This window comes from Strix uralensis, chromosome 2 (assembly GCF_047716275.1).
Source record: "Strix uralensis isolate ZFMK-TIS-50842 chromosome 2, bStrUra1, whole genome shotgun sequence".
Lineage (NCBI taxonomy): Eukaryota > Metazoa > Chordata > Aves > Strigiformes > Strigidae > Strix > Strix uralensis.
This window is the reverse complement of record NC_133973.1, coordinates 89,793,069-89,812,377: the sequence shown is the minus strand read 5'-3', so window position 1 is coordinate 89,812,377 and position 19,309 is coordinate 89,793,069.

Genomic DNA, 19,309 nt, shown 5'->3' with positions numbered 1-19,309 from the left:
ATTGATACATTCCACTTACATGCTTACAGCAGTCAATGCTTTCTAGCCAAAGCAGATAAAGAACTAAACTGGCAGGGCAACCAACATTGCAGTATTAAAGGTTTAGTGTTCAGAGTAATTCTAGTTATATATAGTTCATTGTGTGGACTTTTTTGAACACTTCCACTAATATTTTGCTTTTATGTGTGAAAATACATAATTTTGTTGCAACAAATACTTTCCCCAAGCATTTAGAAAACTCTTCCCTCTCAACTATTTCTCAGTGCATCTCAACCTAAATTACCACTTTCAATTGAAATATGGCTCTTTCCAGATATATGTATTAATTAAACCATAATCAAGTTAAACAGATTAAAATCAATTGCTCATTTTTTAATTTCATTGTAAATCTGTTTGCATTAGAAAACTAACTGTAGAAATAACAATGCACCTCATGGTGTGTAAGAAAGGTGGGAGGTTATTTTCATTGCTTTACTCCATCACACTTGCCTTAGTTCCTGTTTAGAACTGCACAGGAACAAAAATGTCATAGATGGATGTTGTTGTTATTTGCTATAAGCTATAAGCACTTTTCCAGGAAGCCTGGAGCTCTTGGAATCTACAACCTTTGTACCTACAATGGTGTAGAGACATGAGGGAAGAAAAGGTTTGTAGGAAGGAAGTAGCTGCAGCCTGTGGAAAGCCCAAGGTGGAGCAGAGGAAAAGTGTTGGAGGGAAGGATTGGTAAAAAGAAGCTGCTACATACTGACCACAACCTCACTGCACTCCCCAGCCCCCTGCATTGCACAGGGAGGTGGGTAGAGGAGTCAGGAGTGAAGGAGTGAAGGTGAGCATGGGAAAGGGGGGAGGAAAAGTGTTGGTTTAGTTTGTCTCTTTTGTTTCCCACTACTTGAACACTTTATTTTGCAATAACTTAATTATCCCCAAGTTGAATCTTTTTTGCCCACAGCAATAATTGGGAAGGAATCTCCCATTTTTCAACTTAATCCACAGTGGTTCTCATCCTGTGTTCTCCCTTGTCGCACAGAGGAGGTTGAGTGAGTGAGCAGCCGGTTGGGACTTTGGCTGTTATCCAAGGTTAACCCACCACAAACATCTCTGAAAGAAAAGTCAGGTGGTATCTGTAGAAAAGAGAAGGATGCAAAAAAGGAAGCAAAATATCCATCTCCTTTGCTCCCAGGTGATATTTAGCACAGAATTCTATTTCAGACCTGACAGAGAGCTTCTGTGATGAACTGCTTGTTGTTTTTTTTCCCTGCTATTGCTGATAAAACAGTAGTATTTGAGTTATTTTGACACCATCTCAGTTTTCCCTTTTCCAATCTGTCACAATGTAAACAAACTCAAAGGCAAAGTGTATTTCAAAGTGTATGTGTATAAATATGTATGTGTGTAACAAGGTGTATTCACAAACATATATATATATACACAAAGAGGTCTTTTTTCTTTCTCTTGTAATTTTTTAAAATTTAAGTTTACATAGTAGCCATGAATCGCTGTGCATCAGTGTGTCTCTGGACACACTGCCTGGCATGGGGTTCAGAGCAGCCGGACTCATGCTCACTGGCATGCAAGGGTAGTCAATTAGAAACACCAAAGAAAAATAGTAATATTTCAAAATCTGGGTACGTGATACCTACATGGCAGATTCAGCTAGGTTTTTTCTCGGTTGTGAAACTGAGCTCCAAACCTTGAAATGACCTCCTCCACTCTGACAGCCAGATGGTCCTTTCTTGTTACAGCCCAAAGTTTAAGCCATCCCTCAGAATGGGATGACCGAAGTCCTTCTATTTCTGAGGTCTTTAGTCCCATAAATAGCCTTCACTTCCAGAAATATGCCCTAACCACAAGCCTAGAAAGGAGGAGGAGAGAGGCTAAAGCAGAGCTGCTGTTCAGGAATATAATATTCATGGATCCAAAATCAAGATCAAGAAGTCCTTATGCAATATTTTTTAAATAAGACATTGATTGTTTGAGAGTCTATGTAGGAGAGCGAATCTAAAAGAGAATGATGACGTTTCATTTGTTAAGAAATAGGGAAACACCAATGTTTTTTTCTGTAATATTCCATAACAATGTGAAATGTGGACATCAATAAAATTAAAAGACCATCAAACTGTTGACAATTATTTTCTTTCTGGTTTAGGCCAGTTGCAAGGTACTCTGCATGAGTCGCTTCAGCTTTCAAGATATTATTTTCCTGATACTGGAGACCAAGAATGATCATTCTCCTTCCTCTCTAGAAATACAACTTGCATTACTAAAGTAGCTGGTCAGGCAGAGTGGTACTGAGCAGCTCTAGACTTATCCCCAAACTGAGAAAATCATTAAACAGGGTATCTGCTAATTTCTGCAAAAGCCCCGTATTTCCCCCTAATCAAAGGTTTAGCAAATGGCATCCAGTATTAAGAAGTAGAGATGGGAAAGCTAGATATGAAGTATACTACTTTATGACGAGGGTAATCAACTTTTGCTTTTTACATCGTAGCAGATGCAGTCTGGAAGAATCTGGGGCTCTAACTCAAAATCAGCAGTTTTCAATATGGCTAGAAGTTGCACTCTACCTATAGCCTAAAACAAGGAAAAAGGAAACTCCATCGGTGTGTTTCTGCATTTCAAAGTTAGGACATATTTATTTCTTGCTTTATGTAAGATGAGACAAGACAGTGTGAGAGACTTTGGGGGGGGGGGGGGGGGAGCTAATCAGAAATACTTTTGCAGACTGTAGGACTCAATAAAACCCAGCAACTTTATGAATTGAAAATATTTTTGAAGGTAGGAGGGATTTGCATTCATGCTGACAGCTTCTGTATCAAGTTTAGCCCAGTGGGAATTGAAACCGCTGAGATATTAAACCTTGAAAAGAGGGATTTATAATGGAAAGGCTGACAGAACTTTAATTATAGCCAGTAGCACTTTAAGCATACTTAAATGTACTATGTTTTTATAAGGACATTATAAAAACCAAAGGGATAGAGGTCACAGATTAGATTGTGCTGGAGTAACCACTGGAACATCTAAGCCTTTAGGCCACTTTTTGGCTCAAGTTGGCTGACTGCGAGATAAAAAGTCAAGTACCTGAGAATTTAGGTAATATTAGACAACAAGATCTCATGTTTTAAAAATTATTTCACTAACAATATTCACATTTTTTTTTTCCTTGGGAATGTATAATTGGTAGTCTTTTGCCTTATACAAATACATGAAAAAATCAAAACACGGATAAAGAATCCTTTCCTTATTCAGTTTTATGCCCAACTCACCTAGTATTTTATAATACTACCAGGAATATACAATGTCACGAAAAATCTGCTATACTGTACCTTTGTGATTTACTAATTTTCATAGCTCACATATTTTGAGGCTCTCAGTATATAACATTTTTAAATAATATACTATATTAACAAATAATCTACATATAAACATCTGACTTTTAAAGCACAGTTTTAACACTAGAGAAAGGAGTGAGATTGACATCTCTGATAAATGAACTGTGGCAAACGTCTCAATCACCACGATAAGTTTAGAACACAAGACCTAAAACCAGAAGTGAACAAATTTGTCTCCAGAGGAGGTCACAGTGGCCAAAGAAAGGATTAATTTCAAATTTCAAATGCACTAAATCACCTTCTGGTCATGAAGGAGCAGAAGGACTGTAAAAATTAATTTGGATGAATCAGTATATGGCAACAAATCCAAGTTTCCCAAGTAAGCACCAACAAGGAGTCTTATAAATACACTTATATTACAAGGGTTAAAATAATACAACTAATGGCTTGTTGATAGGTTCTGCTCTTCCACTGCAGCAAATACCAGAGGACAGCTGTCCTCTGTGCTCATGTAGCCTTTAAACAATTTATTGGAAGCTGCTGTAAGACAGGAGAAGAACACGTTCAGTCTTCACTCTGGGCTCTCTGAAGTCCAATAGTTAAAAAAATATTTATCAATAGTGCCAAGCCATTTAACATGCTTAATTTAAGGCAACATGAATCCCCATGACACACAGGTCAGCTGTTTTGCAGGCTTGGCTTCTATTCCCAGCCAGGATCAAGAGAATGGCTTCCCAGCTACCTCATTTGTAAAAGAAAGGGGAGACTACTCACGTGGTTCATAGAGAAGATATGCAATTTAGTTATAAAAGAAATGTAGTTAACAAAAAAGTACTGTAGTTAACAAAAACATTTTGTAAAAGAGAGGATGTTCAGGGTGTTTGATACTCTAATTATCTTCAATATATTAAAGAAAAGGAGAATATTCTCCATTTTTCATAGTATCTATTATGTCTCTTTCTTAGCACACTGTTCAGATAAAACTAACAGGGAAACACAAGCTGCATTTCATCAGGTATTTCTAGGATTAATTACTAAAAGAAATTTAGAGAATGAAAACTAGATCCATTCACAAACATTTGGGGGAAAAAAAAAAAACATGAGACAAGGAGTCCTCTGTAATCCAAAGACCTTAAACTAAGACATGCAAAATCACCATGTATGTCCCTCCTTTGACAAATGCAGATTAAGCATCTCCTGTGATCTAGATTAACAATTTACCACTGCTATGAATAGTTATTGATAGCCAATAGTGCGTTATGGCCGATATCACTACTATTAGCTAGCCTGCAAGTACTTAGGTACCTTACATTCTCAAGCTACACCTTGATACATTTCCAACCAAAGTTATGTCAGAACTACTGTTCCTAAGAATAGTTTTGATTTCAGCAAAAAAGTATTTTCACATAAAAATCAGTACTTATAAATAAAAAATATTCTGTGCTAAGCAGTTTTAATGTCTCAGCTTCAAAAGGCAGAAATGTTAATCGAAAAGACCAAGGTACTCATCATTCCAGTTTGTACTTAGGTTGTGTCTACTATTGTTTCCAACTATTTAGAGGTACTGAATAGATAACATAAAAAGCATAGAAATGGAGTCAGGAGACAAGGGATCTAATCAACGATGCATCAAGGACCAATTCTTATTTCTTTATTCATTTGTTTATCCATTATTATTACCTTGGGATGGTTAAAAGACACTCATTTATCAACTCTCCTTATTGCCAGTCAAATTTGAGGGCTTCGCAGTTTGTTCACTGTTAGAAGTGTGGGGAATAGAAAACAGATTTCCTTTGCTTTTGACTGCAATAATATTTCCAGTACTACCTAACCTCTCTCTTTCTCAGAACATTGTGAGTTAGGCTGACTCACACTCCTGCTGTCTCCAGACCATACCATGAAAATGCATGCATAGAGTTACTGCATTTTAGCAAAAGGTGTGAGCTGAAACATGTGGGACTTTGTGCAGGGCTGTGTTGCAAGGCTGGGGGAAGTGTGAGCATGCAGGTCATTTCTGAAAGACTGCAAAATGGAAGAGGGGTACAGCCAGTACAGTCATGGACCAGCTCCACCAGTGAGACCAGAGATAGATAGGAACATACCACATATACAAAATTTCAAAGGAAAATGTAGATGTGTTATTTCAGGAGTACCTAAGGACTCACAAAGCTTAACCTTCACATTTCAAAATGTGATGTTGGCCCTGTCACTTAGGAAAGCAACCAGTAACTGACTGTATCTATAGGAGCCTGATATTGCAGAAACTTACTGCATGCTCCTACAGAACTGCTACAGCCAGTTCATATTATCCAACCAAATATCCCCTGGAAACAGTACTGTATTTAAAATAGTAAAAATTCTCTCTGTCTTTTCTTTTTTCTTTTTAAAATATCCATTGACTCACTTTGCATATATCAAACAACATTTTATGGCACGCTGTTGTGCTGATGTAGATACAGGAAAAGCAGTAAGCATAATGTATAGGCCATGCAGAGTGATTTATTGAACTGGTTGTCTGGTGAAAAACTAAGCAAAGGGCTAATCTGATTTATGGTTCTAATTTTGTTTGGTCACAGTATTACTTGCCTTTTTTGTGTTATGAAAAGATTACTATGAACGATAAACTTCAAAGAATCATTACCTCTGGCATTTGTAAGTGTGCTCAAATTGAGTACTTAATTACAAAATCTCAAATGCATGTTTTCTACAACTTTTACCTTATTAGGGAAGAGCTGTTCGAATATCTGCCTCACAGAAATGAGCACAATATTCTCAGGCAGCAAACAAAAATGCAAAATCAACTTGTCCTTTAAAAACTAATTAAAATTATTTGTTATGCCCTTTTCAACCTTGTAAAATGTGATGATTCTAAAATAAAAACACGTGTATTCTGCTCACAACAGATAAAACTCACTGAGAGTTCACTTAAATCGGGTAACAATTAATTTATTTTTCTGCAAAATTTAACAGCATTTATTAAGATTTTTTACTTAAAAAACATTTATAATACCAGTGTTCTGAGGGAGGGACTGAGAGAAAAAACAGGCTGCAATTAAAAACACAGAACTTGGAATCTGATTATATGAATGACTGAAATTGCAAGAAAAAAGCAATGGATTTCATATTTCAAACAGTACTATTTCAATCAGTGTATTTTAAATATATTGAGTATATCTATGGTTGTGTGTGTAATACACATTAAGCAGGACTAGTCCTGCTATACTAAGCTTCCTGCAGCAAATAGTTCCTAAGAAAACCTCTCTCTAAGCAATTAATTACTGCAGAATAAACACCAACTTCACTTTTTAATTTCTTTTAGGCTTTCATAATTATGTATAGCAATAAACAAGGTGACCTGCTATGGGATTAATATTTTTCACCCACAGATTTAAAATATGTATGTTTGCAGTGAGTAATCAAACACTGCAATACCACTCCACTGCATCTGTAATTGTATTTATAAATAGAGCAGATAGACCAAGAGAAAGATTTGTCCTCTGCTGCAACTGATCCTAGACCTGCTGAAAGACTTCAGCTGCCTCCAGTGGCCTTTGAGCCAGGCCCAAAGTGGCCTTGGGAGAAACTTTGTTTTCCTGCCCACAGACCTCTGAGGAGCTCTGTCTTCTTTAAATCAATGGGATATTTCACTGATCTGAATCTTTACAAATTGCTTTACATATAGCAATAAATGGCACTATAAAAAAGTGTGCCATATGAAAGATATGAGGACTGCTGCCAGTTGTCAAGGACCAATCTCCTGGTGGAAGTTTCAGTCTCTTTGGGAGTTCACCCTTGCCTACAGGAAAACACTTTGCTTGATTTTTTTTCCCCTGTGCCAGGCTCATATATTTGGCCAAAGAGAAGATCAGGGCACAAAAAGTTCCTAGAGTGTCCCCTAGAAAGTGGAGAACCTATATTGAAATCCAAGAAGAAGGAGAGGCAGTATGTGGGTTAAAAGCAGATGGGAGGATAAGGGGTAGAAGGGCAGATAAGGGGGGAGGGGGAGGCTGAAGGAATAAGAAGGAATGGGGCAGAAAACTTATTATAAGTATCCATGAGAGCCTGGAAGCAGCAGGCAGCTGACAAGATCTCCTGTTGGTGTGTTAGGCCTAGAATATTGTAAGTATCAAATAATATTGAATGCATTTGCTAGTCACCATTGCTGAGAAATCATCTTTGGCATCTTCTCCCTTGTTTTTGGAAGGCTTGTAAAACATGGGATCACTACAATGACCAATTTGAGGTCGTGACTGCACAAGCAGTTGAACAAGTTGGGGAGAAGAGCAAATAGATTGACTCTGGAAACTCCCTTGCTACCAGGGAAATCATGAAGCACATTGCACCTTCAGTGACTTCCTGATAAGAAGGTTGTGATTTCAGGAAATGTATTGACTCTCAGGCAAGTCTGAGAAGCAGAATTATCAACCTTATCTGTAAGTCATCACATCGATTACACTGGAAATGAGGGAGAATCCTAGTGCTATAGGCCTAGAGAGAAGAGATGAAGTTGCCTTCTAGAAATTGCATTTCTAGCTCCCCAGGTTGGTGCATTTCAAAACAACTTTTGGTTAGGCACAGCTGAACTACAAGGATGACACCTTGCCTTCAAATGTAGCCTACATTACCTTTTATGCATTGCTCTACATGTCACTGGCCAGTGTGGGAGGATCACAGGACCACCTCCTGCTTTTGAAAAGGATTTGGATCTTGCAGGCATCATCAAGTTCCCTTCCAGCTGAGAGCAAGTTGCAGTGAGTCATCCCACGGCTCAAGAATCACAGAGAGAGCTCTCTGTTCGCAATGTTTATAGGAAGCGAGCCAGTTTAATATGTTGCAGGCCTGCCCCACAGCGTTCATGGTCTGTTTTGGATGCAGCAAAGTGAGGAACCAATTTCTGCAACCTCACAAAGCTGCAATTTTAAAGGCTAACTACAAGTCTTGCAATAAATAATAGGTGAGTGATAGGTTTGCATGATCATCCAACTGATAGAATCAAACACGGCTTTTCATATGCTCCTGATCATCCTTCTTCAGTATTTTGAGGAAGATGAAAGCACTCTATAGAGTTGATCAAAACAGTCAGGCTGGTCTTTATTATTTTGAACAAGCAGAACCTAGGAAAGATGGTCACAAACCCCATCATTTTAAAATTTATGGTACCTGGGCTGTCCTTTGAGAAGATGTCTCCCATTTTTGCAGGTAGGAGAGGAAGCGATGAGCAGAAACAGTGAAAAGACAAAGGTTCAAGGGAATTAAAATGCCAAAGGAAAAGAATGGTATATAGGATCCACAGAGACAAAGTAGATTCAGGACATCAAGAAAGGTGCAGGGACCCTGTCTGACAAGAGGTGCACAGGGACTGAAAAGGAAACTGGAAGATGCAGCAAACTTTGTTGATAAAAACAAAACTCATTATACTTCTTGCTCATGCTATCAGCAATTCTCTCCCTGACGCTGTGTGAACTAGCATCCTCCTTTACAACTGTTCATTAAAATGGAAACAACTTTCTCATTCTTCAAGGCAAGGCACTACAATAAATGGTAACTATCTCAACTGATATCTTACTCATGTGCTTTAAGTTACCTAGGTAAAAAAACTTACCTAATAAATGGTGCTTTTTTTCCCTGAACAGCAGCATATTGTTTGACTTAGAGGATTGCTCTCTGGAAACTTGTGAACAAGTAGGCTATATTCAGAGCTAGTGTCCTTCCCCTTTATAGTCCTCTGTGGAGCTCAAATGCTAAAAGCTTCTTTAACATGTTATACATTCTCTCATTTTTTAAAATTTAAATATGCAATTTACAATTCTGTTTTTATGTTCCAATATATATCATAAAATTAATTATTCCTCAATCCTTTTTGAATTCTTCTAGTTTACATATCAAGTGTTTTTCTTATTGAAAAAAAATCCTTGAATTTTGTTCCAATAAAAACAAAGGAATCCTTAATATTGACTGCTCATACCTTCACACATTTCAAAGTACCACCTTCCTTTGCAGTGTCTGAAAAGCCTTCCTTTAGGATTTTGCTTTTTAAAATGTTAATGGCTTCCTCCTCCTAGGAGATGACTGTTTCTGGGCAAGTTTGTCAATCAGCATTATATTTGTATAGATACAGTATTAAACATTATACATTTACATGGCAAATACAAACCATATCAATCAGTCAGTCTAGAGAGTTCTCAGTAATCTGTGCCTGTACTTTCATTGCCCAGGGGAATAATATGAAAGAGATCTGCGAATATTCATTCAAATGCAAATCTGAATTTCACATCACCCTTACTCATGACCCATTTGTTTTTGCTTTCCTTGAAAGTTAAAGCACTCAAGCAAATACATGAGAAATTGTGTCCACCAAAAACTAGACAGAGCTATGTCTGACCTAACCCAGCATTGACCATAGTCCCACTTCAAGTAAGAGGTTGGCCTAGATCATCTTCCAACCCACGTTTTTCTGATTTCACGATTCTGTGACTCTGAAGTTAATTTCCACACACAGATGCATGCACTTCCACATCCAAAAAACCAAACACTGATCTCTATGTTACATTCTAGTCAATGATCAAAACCAACAGCAAGTGAATGTGTGTAACTAAACTATAGTTTCTCAGAACTACATGTTCAGTTTGACCACTAGCAAAGTCACGCTGAGCTGACAACCTACCTAAATAAGCTATGCCACCAAAACAATGTTTTTCATGAATCAAGGTGAAGGAGTTACCATGCTTAAGAGAAGAGCAAAATAAATTCCTTCATCTTAAGAGGGGAAAATATTGTTGAGTAGTTACTGAGTTTTGTACTATGTCCAATACCAGGGGAAAATTTGATGAAAAAATAAGTTTTCACAGAGACAACAAAAAGTGATGTATTTGATAAAATACAGCCAACTCATGGGATTGTGTTACAAGGAGTATTATTGGACTGGAAGGAGGTTCTTACTAGGCTTTCCTAAGAATCTGAGACTGAACGTTTTAGTGTCTGAGTTAGACAATAAATATAGCTCTGCTGAAATGACATTTGCTGTTGACATGAAGTTGCAATACACACGAGTAAAAAGGAATGTTGCAATATTTTATAGAAACCGGTAAATGACTCTAGAGTTGTAGTAAAGAAAATGGTTTAAAAATTAACTGTACAAAGTGCAAAGTGATGCACTGAGGGATGAATAACAAGAACTGCTTTAACACCTATAAGTCTGCAGGAGAGAGAGACCTGTAGGTAACAACTGCACACATTATGGCTATGTCCCTCTGTTATCTATAATGCATCAAATGAAGTATTTCTAATTTCTCTCAGTTTGATTTTTTTTAATGTAGTTTTAGATTTTCAGTTCACATGATAAAGAAATTACTGTATGAGATTAGGTTAAGTAGCCAAAAGTACAATTTAGAAATGGCAAATATTCATAATAAAACAGTTTCTTCTGACAAAAATATGAAATTACAATAAACTGCAATCTGCTTGCTGAAAAATGAATAAAATAAAATTTGAAATGAAATAAATAGATTAATATATATGGTATTGGAAAAGTTCTAAGATAGATCTCTATTTGTAATTTCCCTCAAGAAGGTGATCTCCTCTCCCTGAAGAACACTATAACTGATCTGCAGACAAAATACAACCGGGAGATGATATTCATATTCCAGACTAGGGAATATGACATGTGCCTAGCTTTCCCTTGCATAGAAAAGTTCCAAAGTCACACAACACTGAGCAGCAAACTTTTTATTACCATACATTTGGGTCTTGCTGGGAACTCATCTTTTGGAAAAGGCACAGAAAAAGACTTTGAAGACAGAAGTCTGATTTTTCTTGTGAATATTTTTCCCAAAATATTTCACTTTCACACTATTTCCGCCTGGCAATGCATATTCACTACCTCTTCCAAAGAGAAAAAAAATTTGGATGATATGCAGGAGGGAAGTGACAGAGCAAATGGCAAAATATGTTATCCTTGTTTCCACAGTGCTGCTCTGAGGCCATTGCTAAACACAGACATCTTGCCTCATTTCAGGCACTGTAGGGTATCTCACCTTCCTGTACAGCTGCAGAAGACTGTGAGTCTCGCATAAATCCTGTGTCACAGCTACCAGCCCTGTGCAGATGTTTTTATACCTTGAGGTATCTCATACAACACCACATGCCTATGTCTAGGCAACTGAACTGTGTCCTACAGCTACTTTTGGGTGAACTGAATGGTTTTCTAGGCCCTGCTAACTGTATCGTCTCAAGGTGGGATTCATCACCTCAAGTTATTCTACGGTATATGTGATATCTACACCATACTAACTGGTAGGACAAATAGCCTGGAAGCCAGGTAGGTGCCCAAGATGTCTACATTTAGGTCATTTGTTGCCATTGACTTTAATGGAATACAAACAAGGTTATATACAGATGCCTCCGTATACTGAAGGTTGGGTGCCTACAAACTGGAGATGAATTGACAGATGGTGAGCAGGATTGCATTGCCTAAACAGAGGCACCTGCTTTCCTTTTAGGCACTGTGGAGTATCACACTTGGCCTTCATCATGTCACACAGAGCAGATTTTCTGTAAGACCTGGGTCTGATGTATGAGGTCAGTGCCGGTGTGTCTCCAATGCCATAGGGCAAGTCAAACTGCACTGCTGGCTGTGTGGTTATGAATCACACCGGGACTGATGATGCTGTGTAGAGAAACACATGCTATATCTGCATTAACGAGTAGTGCAGCCCCAGAATAAGAGACAGCTGGAATGAAACAGTTGGTGCTGAGAACCCAACACTGTTATTTAAGCTTTTTATTTTGGATTATGTCTAGACTGGTCCAGGGCCTGGATGCTCATTAGCAACTGGAGCAGACTATGTGCATGCCTGGAGTACATCTTTCAGGCATGTTTCAGTCTGAAAAGAAATCTAATTCATGCACCCTTGTTTCAGTGGTCACATTTCCATTTCTGTGATGGAAACAAAAGTATGGGAAGTGGGGTACTGCAGAAAGATTTGTTTTGGAAGGATACTTCTGCTCTCAACTAAAATGTTTTTGTAGACATCCTATGATCTAGCTCAAGTACCAAAAAAGATGTAGTTGCAATAGCCAAAGGCTTTCTGTCTGCTAATTCGTCCCTTCCCTCCAGAGGAATAAAGGGTAAAAATGAAAAGGAAGAGCTTGTTCTTACAGTGTTGAATTAACAAAAATGAGGTTTTTCATTAAAAGAGTGCCTTGTCAGCACAACCTTATTTTTCTAGGGGGAGAAATGTATCTTCAACCAGCTTTAGCTATTTGCTATATTGCCCTTTTCTACATCATTGGAACTGAATCGTTCCTGGTAGCACAACATTGAACTTCCATAGGGCAATAGTCCAATCCTCTCTGATAAATGCTGTTCTCCACTGTGGTATATAGTGAAATTCTCCCTGCTCTTAATTAGCTGCACATATCTCATTAACGAGCTTTAAATCAAAGCCAGTCAGAAAGTGGCTACTGTCTCTTCTTGCAGGAGGGAATATTTCCTCCCTGTTACCCTTAGAGAATCACTAAACAATCAGCAAAGGAGATTTCAGAATAATGTGTCTCCTTGTCCCCTAAAGCTATGCAAATGATCTTTTTTATAACACTTTTCAATCTAATTGACACTTGTAATAAAATTCTGCCTGTACTGATCAATCTTACCTTAGAGTCATCCCACACGATCCCTTTAAGTAGTGCCCTTCAATTAAAACTTCCACAAAGCTGTGAAGACTGTAATAATCCACTTGTAGGGTGTGGGAGTTACTTGTTGCTCTGAGGATTTCATTAAAGATATTTAAGACTACGTATTTTAGGGCAATGGCTTTGTGAAGGGAGTTTTGTGGGCTTATGAATTCCACATGCTGTTTAATTATGTCCAGGAGTCCATTGCATGAACTCAATGAAACCCATCCCATGGTTTCAAACAAAATATAGTTCTTTTCCCTGTTTTCTGTAACAGGCATCTCCAGCTATCTTTATTTGGAGCATTCTGCCACTGCACATCAAAATAATGACAAAAACCACACACTGCCAATAAATGAAATACTGTTTTAAGCAAATAATCCCAATCACATCATTCTAGATTGATCATCACTTGAAAATGCCAATTAATTATTCTGTGCAAGATGAATCACCATCAGCCACATCCATTTTCGAAAAAACTGGTAAAGTACTTGATGGAGCATTAGAAAGCCCTTCAGATAGCCAAAATAAACTTTACAGGAGAGAAAAATCATTCATTTTTTTGCATGAACAAGATATCTACAAAAAGATATAGCAGTTCTCAAGAATGGTAGCATAGCTGCCTATATCATAAAATAATTTATATATCAAATGAACAGTCCTGCACACTGCAAGCTTTGATCTAGTGATCTCTACCTACAGGGAAACTAGAGGGGTTTAAAATTGTTGCCACTTTTGTACTGATGACAGAAATGAATGAAAAATGAACATTGTTTTTCACCTGATATTTAAGATACTTTTAAGACTTTTTACATATTGTTGAAAGAATTGCAAAGTGTTATTAAAGAAACAAGGATATAAAAGCTTAGTGTCTCAATTCTTGTGAGAAAAAAACCCCCACGTGATTGTCTATAATAAATCCTACATATCAAGGGACTGTTATATTTTATTAACTATAAAAAGTACATTTTTGGATTGTATCTTTAAAAATATTGTTACCTGTGTCAGAACTTTGAGAACTTCAATTTTTATTTTTTAACCCTGTGCAGATACATTTCTGATAACACTGCAATATGGCAATTTCCTCTTTCAACTTCAAACTTCTAATAAATCTTGTTAGATAACTGCTGTAATTCATATTACAAACATATATCGTAAGTAAAAGCCACTTCTGTGCAGTGAAGCTTAAATGTTTAATTTACAATATGTATTTATTTACTCACTGAGTAAATAAATACCTACAAAACAAATTGGTATTATCACAAATGTAGTTTTTGGAAAGTGTATTGGAAAAGATTGTTAAACCTGTCAGACAAATCCAAACAACAAAAAGTAAGAAGAGATTATGACCTAATTACTCAATTAATTTTTCTAAAAAATATCACTTTTTTTTTCTGAACAGGCAGCATTGTTCAGCAAATGGAGTTGATTTGATCAAAACCACGTTTCCAAAATAGTATCAATTTGCAGAGTGGAGTAAATGTTGTAATTTATAATCAATGCCTGGTTTTGTATGAATTTACAGGAATCATCAGGGGCTTTAATCAGAGGCTTTTGTTTCCCATGAAAAATTAAAGGTGTTAGTTTATTAGAAATGTTAGAAAGAATCAAAGAGAGGAAGCTACACTGCAAACTGCTATGAGACAGACCTTTGGGACAGCAGATGTAATTTGTGAGTGGCCAAATACATCCATCGATTTCAATGTAAAAACCCACTTTCAGCTTTGATGGATTCAAAGTCTAGCACCTATTTTCTTCTTTGCTTATGGTAAGATCTTATGAGCTTATCTGAAATTTTGTGAAGAAAGTAAAAAAAATCCCCCCATAAACTCCATTTTCTCTCCCTTGTATTATTTTTCCATTGTAAAGATTGCCATAAGTGTATGGGGCATACCACAAAGGAAGAGAGGTCATGATTTGTCTTCCCAGAGAGCTTATGGGTAGCAACGACCTTAAAGTAAAGGAGTTTTGCATTCCTTTCAGAAATTCAGTTGCATTTCTGAGGCACAGGGATAGCATCTGTAAGTCAATTTGCAACTGATCCAAAGGATTTAAGCTTGATTCACACTTAAGCCGACAGCCATGCCTAACTGATCCATAGATGGATGCCTGTTTCAGGTGGCTTCTGGCTGGCTGGATATGTTAGTCACTGGTTAGTTTTGGTTACAGAAAGAGATGATTTAACTTTGTTAGACACCTAAGCTCAATAAGTTATTCAAGCCATCTTGTTTCTAAACTCAAACCTTTCTTTTATTTAATCAAACTTTTTCCATAAAAAACACATAAATGTAATGCATATTTAGCATAACCATTCAACATAACCAGGAGAAGAGAGCTGTGTGTTTTGGCATATGGACAAGTTAGAAATAAGCAGATACCGGTGGAAGACATTTGGGAAAACTTGCTAAAATATGGACATCTACAGGAGATTAGAACATGGTCCTGTCCTGCTAATGGTAGAGCAAGGCCAACTGCAGTCTTGGCTTACTCCCTACCTTGCAGTTGCCTTGACTGCTACTTTAAAAAGCATAACAAACTTCAGGACAGTGGGAGGCACAAGCAAGTCTAAACTCAGCCTGAGCTTTTTCTCGATTGTGTCAGTTACATTGCATGAAAGAAAATTCAAAGTGCCTTGAACTGCTCAGTGCAGAGATCTGAGTCAGGTCAGTCTCCCTGGTGGAGAGCTGCAGCCTGTGTGACTATGTGAGTCAACTTATCATAGGGTGAATATCTGAACTACACCAGAATAACTGAACTCTATAAATGCCTATTTCTCTTTCCATTATCTATAAAGGGAGACTACAGTGTCTGACTCAGATGTCATCAGCTGCATTTTAGATATCTAAAATTAGGTTAGATGAATCATGTCCTGCGAGTCTCAGAAAAGAGTTGACTGGCTTGTCCCACACACATCCAGCCCTCTAAACACATCTGAAAATCAGTCAGAGCTCATGTCATGGGCCATGATATTTCCTAGGCACCTCATCAAAGTTTATTATGCATGCTTCATAATGCCTGCAGTTGGAGAGAGATGAACTTCACCTTAAAGGATTTGGTTGATCGGATTCTGTCTAAATTACTGAAATAGCACTGTGTTGATCTCAGAAAGAATAATCAATGTTAGTGTCCACTTCTTATTCCTATCTAGGGGATTTTCTCAGATTAATTGATTTTTAAACCTTGTTTCTGCATACCAGGAATATACCTCACTCATGAGGTCACGTATGACTGTAGGACAAGAAGGATGTCACCCTATATGGATGTGTCTTTATTGTTCCTCCTGATTCTGACTGGTGTGTAGAAAGGTGTATCGGATTTACAAAGGTAGATGAGGAGACCAGAAACAGAGAGACTACAGCTTGATAAGCAAGGGACTTCTCCAAGGAAGACCGAGTTGGTCACTTATTCTATAATCAACAGCTGAAGCAGGAGACACAAGGCTATTTTCTGGGAAGTCTCACTAACTAGTAAATTTTAAAGAAGGAACCTCCTCTCTCCATCCTGAGAGGCATCTGCCCTCAGCTTTCTACATCCCTGCAGGTGAACGTGACTTTATGAGATGCGTTCAGACCATCCTTGAATCTGTCCATGCCTGAAAGTTACCTCCAGGCTCCAGATAGTCTCCTGATTCACTGAGTTCCTCTACAGAGATTCTTTAGACCCCTCTGTGGTCAATGCAGAGGAGTAGGCTCCTGACTTGCAATCCCTTAACTGATTTTCAGAAACATTAGCTCCCTCTTTTAACCATGTAAGCTACCTAGGCTTTCAATTCTGGAGGTCTTAATCACTCTACAGAGACCAGGAATCCACTCTTATTGTTTGTAATATGGTGGATAGGTCCTTACATAGGCCACTGAAGCTGTCCCTCTGCCTCCAATCCAAGGACTTGTTTGACTTCTTTTATACTCAAACTTTGGCACTAATTAGGCATAACTAGTCCAATTGACTTAACTAGTCAACAAATTAGAATTATTATGGTTCGTTGCTATTGTACTGATATGAAAAGGCAGTAGAGAGCACAGCTCCAAATCTGTACATTTCTATAGACATTAACTTTGGTAAGCCTATGTATTTTAAACCAAAAGTTGCATATGAGAGTAAACCACTCCATGGAAGTTCCTGTTCTTTGATTCCTAAGAGAAGAAAGCACAGTCAGGAAATTTCAGAGAGCTTTATTGGCTGAGTATCCCAAAGAAGACACTGAATGTGGCACTCATTTTTTTCAGCCCTAAGTTTGGCCCAGATCTAGCTGAGTTGTTGCAGTCCTCAATGGTTTCCTGCCATTTTTGCCACCTACATTAGTGACATTTCCTAAAAGCATCTCCTTGCTAGCTAACACCAGTTTGGTTCCCCTGGGGCTAGCAATAATTTAAAATATATTTATCCACTTAGGAAGAGACAGATCAAAGAGCAGCTGGGTTCAAGGGGAGAAAAAGCAACAGCCAAGACTTGAGGGGATTCTTAGGTTTCAAACTGGGAAAGGTTGCTTTTATATTTTTTTTGTTGTTTTTACATTATACATTTTTCTAGCATCTCCACAAACATGCTGATAGAACAAATGAGTGCATTCTGTATGAAAAAAATCTGTGACAGTTTGAAGGGCACAGGATTCTTCAGTTCCAAGATCTCTCTGTGGACACTGCCCAGAAGTGATGGGAATTCCTAGACTCCAAGTGCATACTACTTACATGAATTATTGAAATAAACTTCATATCAGGTTCAGCATTTTAAAATATATTTATTTCCACAGAAGAAGGAAGAAGTAGGATGCCTCCGATGCTTCTGCCATCTGCTCCTTTGAAAAGAAGACTCATCTCCTTGTCTCTTGGTATAGATAATTTCTTATCTACAGAGCTGAAAAAGCAGCTCCAAAAGCCTGTGTTAAACTGAGGACTTTGGTATCATAAAACAGTGTCTCTCAGATTTATATTCCATTTTACAGTTCAGAAGTCCTCATCATGTATGTTCATTCTTGAATATCAGCGTCCCAACAGCTTAAGGTGAAGCTGACATTGAAAATGTGCCCTCCTGTTTTCCCTTCTCTGCTCACCTAACATACCATCTAAGGCAGCTGACATCTCAAAGTGATTGCTTGTGCTACATTTGAAACATAGTTATTGAATTAAAATCAAGCTAAGAAACTACTCATTCTGCTGTTCTAAATCCTCCCCACCCACCACACACAGCTTTCAAATCCCTCATTTTTACACCTTGCTCTTCAGTAGGTAGTTATTATACTAATTCACCTCTAAAGGTAGTAGCTATGTATCCGGGATTCTGGTGCAATTGCCACAATTAAGAAATTGATTAATTCTCCACCTATAGACTTTTCTACCATACTTAAATCACAGGCTGACATCTTAAAAACCAAAAGGAATCAAGGTCCAAAAATATAGTATTGGTAAGAAATCTAGAATCAGGTTATCACCATGTAACTTAATAGTTGTTTCCCACATGCTTGTGCTCAGAACCAATTCAAAATAAACTATTGGGAGTTTCATTGAGTGTTCAGCAGGAAATAATTTTCAGTGAGCTAATAAACTCCGTCCATGCAGTTCTCAAAACCAGAACAGAGTGGCAGCTGGCCTTTCTCTCTGTAGCTGACTGGTTTTCCTCTAAAATATTTGAGATATTAAAGATATCCCATCATGGAGAATATTTTCACACTGGAGCACCTAGCAACCTTTCCAGAAACAAAAAGAAAGAGTGGAGTTTGCAAGATGGGGGTTTGGAGTAGGTGCCAGGAAATCTGCATGTGAGGACTTTCACCTCCAATGTAAATGCCTACAAGCTAGTCACTTTATATGTCCATATACATGCCAAGCTTTTTTTGCTTGTCCTCTGATTGTTAAGGTTCAGTCTTTCCAGGGTCTTCCACAATGCTGCCTGTCCTTTCAAAGCTGATTCAAGACTTATGTACTGAAGACTATGATAGTGTTCATCCTTGATCTCAAAACCCCTTTTGGTTCCCTTTCTTCTCATAGACCATTCAAACTCATTTCCTTGCCCCCTGCTACAAACTCTGCATGGTATCAGAGAGGGATCAATGTAGCAGGACATTCCCCCTCTGCAGATGAAGCAGTGTTTTTTGTTCCACTTTTTCTTGCTCTTTTTGGTCATCATGTCATTAATATTTTGCTGCAACACTTACAGCACCCTGACAATAACTTAGACCAGTTCAGAATACTACAGTTTCTTTATTTGTTGTGTGATTCTCACCTAAAAACATCAACAATGTTTGTGAAGAACATGAATTGATTGTAAATCAACTTGGGAGTAATGTGAACTAATTAGCACAGGGTATTTTA